This window comes from Sinocyclocheilus rhinocerous, unplaced genomic scaffold (assembly GCF_001515625.1).
Source record: "Sinocyclocheilus rhinocerous isolate Xijiao unplaced genomic scaffold, SAMN03320098_v1.1 scaffold982, whole genome shotgun sequence".
In the NCBI taxonomy this organism is placed as follows: domain Eukaryota; kingdom Metazoa; phylum Chordata; class Actinopteri; order Cypriniformes; family Cyprinidae; genus Sinocyclocheilus; species Sinocyclocheilus rhinocerous.
The window spans coordinates 126,991-132,709 of record NW_015640441.1 but is presented as its reverse complement, the minus strand read 5'-3'; the positions used below and the strand labels follow the sequence as shown (position 1 = coordinate 132,709).

The following is a 5,719-nucleotide window of genomic DNA, read 5'->3' as shown; positions in this document are numbered from 1 at the left end:
TGTTTAGGCCAGCAGAGAAGGCTTTGCTGGCCCTGACGGCCCACCACTGGTGAGATTGGATAACACTGGGAAAACGTACCCGTTCCACTTGGAACAGGAACGTTGCAGAAGCCCCATCCTTTCCGAAGGAGGTTTCGGAAGCACTTACACATATGAACATCCGTTTAGGTGCATATGGAAGATTAGAGGTGATTATAACCCTCTTGGAAATGGCAGAAGTCTGCCGGGGAAACGCGTGCTCTGAGGCTATACCGTGGACTTTACACACATGGGATCCACTTAGGTCTCTACATATGGAACCCAGCCCTCTACCGGTTCTCACGTTATTCATCGAGTGAGGGCCTGGCGCTGAACATTCCGCCACGTCTGGCTGCCGAGGGGATGGAGAAGCTCGACAGGGCCTACAGTACGGACACTTTGGAGCAGTTTTAGCAAGCCGACACTAAACCGGGGCCTCTCAGTGCCTCTACCCGTTTGAGGTGAGAACACAGGAGCTGCGAGGGCTCCACACAAAGGCTATAGAATCTAGCGAACGTGTTGGGGGGTCGCCCTGGCCGCAGCTCTACAAATATCTGTCAGCGAGGCGCCACGAGCCAGCGCCCAGGAGGATGCAACACTTCTAGTAGAGTGAGCTCGCAACCTGAGCAGGCAGGGCACACCCTGTGCCTGATAAGCCAGGGTGATGGCATCCACTATCCAGTAGGCCATCCTCTGCTTAGAGATGGTATTCCCCTTCTGTTGGCCTCCGTAACAGACAAAGAGCTGATCTGAGATCCTGAAGCTTTAAGTCCGGTCTACGCACCATCTCAAGGCTCGGACGGGTCAAAGCAAAGCAAAGCTAAGCTAGGGCTAGGTCTGCCTCCTCCGTGGGCAGCGCTTGCAGGTTAACTACCTGATCCCTGAAGGGGGTAGTAGGAACCTTGGGCATGTAGCCGGGCCGGGGCCTCGGGATTACCTGGGAGTCAGCCGGCCAAAACTCTAGGCACGATTCATCGACCGAAAATGCGTGCAGGTCCTCTACCCTCTTGATGGAGGCCAATGCAGTCAGGAACAGAGTTTTCATTGAAAGAAACTTTAGCTCGACTGACTGCAAAGGCTCAAATGGGCCCTGCTGTAGTGCTTTGAGCACAAGAGTCTGGTCCCAAGAGGGTATAGAGGGGGGCAGGGGGGGATTTAGCCTTCTCAACCCCCCTAAGGAACCTGACGACCAAGTCATGCTTCCCTACCGACTTGCCTTCCACAGGGTCGTGGTACGCAGCAATCGCAGCCACATAGACTTTTAAGGGTGGAGGGAGACAGCCTTCGCTCCAACCCTTGCGAACTCGAAGAACAGGTTCCACTTCAAGGCATAAGCGTGTCTCATATGTGCTCTTGCCGAAGTGATGGTGTCTACTACCTCTTGGGGTAGGCCACGAGAACCTCTGCGTCCCATCCAGGGACCAGTCGTGAAGTTTCCAGAGGTCTGGACGCGGGTGCCAAAGGGTGCCCCATCTCTGAGTCAGTAGATCCTTCCTCAGAGGAATCTGCCAGGGAGGGGCTGTCAAAAGGAGCATTAGTTCCGGGAACCAGGCCCGAGTGGGCCAGTGGGGCGCCACAAGCAGGACCTGCTCCTCGTCCTCCCTGATCTTGCACAGTGTCTGTGCGAGAAGGCTCACTGGGGAAATGCATACTTGTGCAGGCCCCGCGGCCAGCTGTGTGCCAGTGCATCCGTGCCGAGTGTTCCCTCAGTAAGGGAGTAAAACAACTGGCAGTGAGAGGCTGGACCATCTGGGGATGGACTCTCCACTCTCCGGGGAGCGCAGCTCGTGACAGCTTGTCAGCTGCACAGTTAAGCAGACCCGGAATGTGAATGGCACGAAGCGACCTCAGATGCTTCTGACTCCAGAGGAGGAGGTGGCGGGCGAGTTGCGACATGCGACGAGATCGTAGACCACCTTGTCGGTTGATGTACGCAACGGTCGCAGTGTTGTCCGTTCGGACCAGCACGTGCTTCCCTCGTATGCACCTTCTGAGACGGTTCGAGGCAAGGTGTACTGCTAACAACTCTAGACAGTTGACATGCCAGTGCAGTTGGGGGCACGTCCAAACCCCCAACACTGCATGCCCATCGTACATGGCCCCTCAGCCGGTGGCAGAGGCATCCGTGTAAACCACAGCATGCCTGGAGACCTGTTCCAGGGGCACTCCTGCCCGGAGAAACGCAAGGTCTGACCACGGGGTGAGGGTTTGGCCGCTGTCCTGCTCTTAAATGTATTCAGGCAGTTTAACACCGACAGAGCACGTTCCTGCGTGAGGCGTGCTGTCTGTTCGATGGAATCCAACTCCTCACCGAGAAAAGAGATCCTCTGTGTTGAGGAGTTTGCTCTTTTCCCAGTTGACGCGAAGGCCCAACTGACTGAGCTGCGAGAGCACCAAATCCTTGTGTTCACACAACTGATCCTGAGACTGAGCTAGTATGAGCCAGTCGTTGAGGTAGTTGAGAATGTGAACGCCCTGCTCTCTCAGGGGAACAAGGGCTGCCTCCGCAACTTTCGTGAAGACACGGGGCGACAGGGATAGCCCGAAGGGCAGGACCTTGACCTTGTACTGATCTGTACCGGACGAACTGAATCACATAACCGAGTCTGATGGTCCACAGGAGCCAGCGGGACGGTTTGGGTAGCCAGGCACCCAGACACCGTACAAGCTGGACCAGCGGGACCACCGAATTACCCGTGGTGGGGCAGCGAGGGTGCAGAGAGGAGGATGAGTGTGGCCCGGTGTTGGTCCGTCCGCGACTCTCCATGCCCTCTTGGGACCCAGAAACAGAGAAAACCGCTCTCTTGTCGAGATTTTTGGAAACCAGATTCTCCACCCAGCCCTCCTCCGGGGGAGGGAGAGGTGCATTCACCATCCCCCAAAGAGCAGTTCCCTCTGTCTCTGGGTCGCCCGTCCCAGGGCCTCTTGCTTTTCTGCTTTTGAGGTAATGGAGCTTGGTCCACAACTCGAAGATGGTCATATTCCCGCAATGAGAACATGACTCATCCACGAACGCCACCTCAGCGTGCTTAATGCCCAGACACGTGAGGCAGCGATCATGACCATCACCCGACACCAGGTAAACATAAAAACAACTGCGGAGCACGCCACGGAGGCAGCCATCAGCGTCGGCGCCATCTCTAATCATAAGTAAGACATAAGTAAGTTACGCTACGCATTTAGCCCTATGTGACGTCTGTTTTTATATTGTTTATCAACAGTATACATTTTTATATTGTTTGGATTAACTAGTCGAGTAGACAGATATGAATGTTTATTCAAAACCATACTGAAAATAAGTAAATATTGTTAACTGATGCTAACTGTCTAGATAACAAGCTTGCTGGTGCTAAGTTGAGGTAATTTTTAGATATAAAGTCCAAATATTTTTCTTCAACCACCTAGATAGATTACATCTGGGGGGAAAGAAAGGATGTCCTGTTCAGAACATGGGAAAAGAAAGGATGTGATGTTCAGAACATGGTAACTACAGTAATTATCAAAGTGGGAAGTGATGCCCTCTGTGGGCATTTGGCCAGGGGTGTTTTTAAAAAAAAAAAAAATCATTATGAAAATATAATTATATTTTCCTTAAAATGTTCTTCCTAACTTCAGGCCTTATTCTCCCCCGCTAGAAATTTTACGTTCCCAGAATGTCCTCAGAACGTCCCCGCTGGTGTCAAGGACGTTGCCTAGTTATGTCCCCAGAACGTTCTGAGACGGTCACGATGTGGAGTTCTTTAAAGGGTTGGGGGACGTTATTTGGAGGACCTTCACAGAACATTCAGGACATTCTCGGGACGTTTAGGGGACCATATTTTACTTGGAAATCTGACGTTCCCAAAACGTTCTCAGAACGTCCACGTTGGTGTCAAGGACGTCGCCTAGTAACGTTCCCAGGACGTTCCGAGACGGTCATGTTGTGGAGTTCCTTAAAGGGTTGGGGGATGTTATTTGGAGGACCTTCACAAAACATTCAGGACGTTAAGGGAACCATTACTATAGGACGTTCCCTATTGGTCTCTACACTACATTCCCATAACGTATGTAGGACCAACCTAGAATGTTTTTTTGTTTTTTTTTGGTCCTATGTAGGTCCTTCCATCACGTTTACTGAATGTTTTCAGAACCTTTAGTAACACATTACAGGAAACTATAGGGGACCAAACTAGAATGTTACTGCAGCACTTCTTTCAAACTGGTTCTTGGTCTGCAGAACCTTAATCAGGCAGTTCACGCTTAACACATTCAAACATAAAATACAAAGCAGGAAAACTTCATTCATTTATTTTGTGAACAAAAACAGATTCTAAACGAATATTAAATGTGGTCATGCATGGGAAGGGTGGGAGAGATAGAGAGATGGGGGAGCTCAGTCAATTCAATTCAGTTCAAATTGGCTTTATTGCCATGACAATTTCCACAGTAAAGCATCAAAATGTGTCCAAATAATGGAAACAGTAGCAAGAACATAACGATTTATATTAATTATATATTCAGTGTGCGTGTGTGTGTGTGTGTGCGTGTGTCAGTCACTGTCTCCATCTTCAGGAGGTGCCCCAAGTTGTTCTTCCGCTGCCTGAAAAAAAAGCAAATAACAATATTCAGCAATCACTTCAATTGCTTTTTAATTGCTTTTAATTACACTTAGGTGTATAAGTACAGAGGACCAAATATGCAAAAACAAAACAAAAAACATAAATTATATATATATATATATGTATGTGTGTGTGTGTACACATATACAATTGTGCTCATAAGTTTACATACCACTTGCAGAATATGCAAAATGTTAAGAATTTTAACAAAATACGAGGGATCATGAAAATTGCATGTTATTTTGTATTTAGTGCTGTCCTGAATAAGCTATTTTACATAACAGATGTTTATATTCTCTCCACAAGACAAAATAATAACTGAAAAGTTTACATACCCTTGAATCTTAATACTGTGTGTTGTTTCCTGAGTAATCCACGACTGTTTTTATGTTTTGTGATAGTTGTTCATCAGTCCTGAGCAGTTCAACTGCCTGCTATTCTTCAGAAAAATCCTCCAGCTCCTACACAATATTTGGTTCTCCAGCATCTTCTGCATATGTAAACTCTTTCCAACAGTGACTGTATGATTTTGAGATCCATCTTTTCACACTGAGGACAACTGAAGGACTCATACACAACTATTACAAAAAGGTGAAAACATTTTCTGATGCTTAAGAAGGAAACGCAAAGCATTAGGAGCCAGAGGGTGCAAACTTTTTGAAATGGATGATTAGGGTAAATTGTACGTATTTTGTCTTCTGGGAAACATGTAATTATTTATGTAGCTACTGAAGTGCAGTACTAAATGAAAAAAATATCTTTAAACAAAATGTACACATCATCATCCGGTTCAAAAGTGTCCACCCTCTGGCTTTTAATGCATCGTGTTTCCTTCTTGAGCATCAGTAAATATTTTCAGCTTTTGTAATATTTGTGTATGAGTCCTTCAGTTGTCCTCAGTGTGAAAAGATGGATCTCAAAATCGTACGGTCACTGTTGGAAAGAGTTCACATATGCAGAAGATGCTGGAAAACCAAAGATTGTGTAGGAGCTGGAGGATTTGTCTGAAGAACAGCAGGACAAACAAGAAACTCGTGAACAACTATCACAAAACATAAAAACAGTCGTGGATCACCCAGGAAACAACACACAGTATTAAGATT

General features: G+C 47.7%; 1 protein-coding gene across 1 annotated transcript in view; it reads left to right on the top strand.

The window, feature by feature from the left end:
• Positions 1 to 5,719, top strand: part of LOC107752714 (male-specific lethal 3 homolog) — a gene marked incomplete at its 5' end in the record, with an annotated part of 86,500 nt that overhangs the window by 19,838 nt on the left and 60,943 nt on the right. The gene's annotated exons all lie outside the window — the stretch shown is intronic.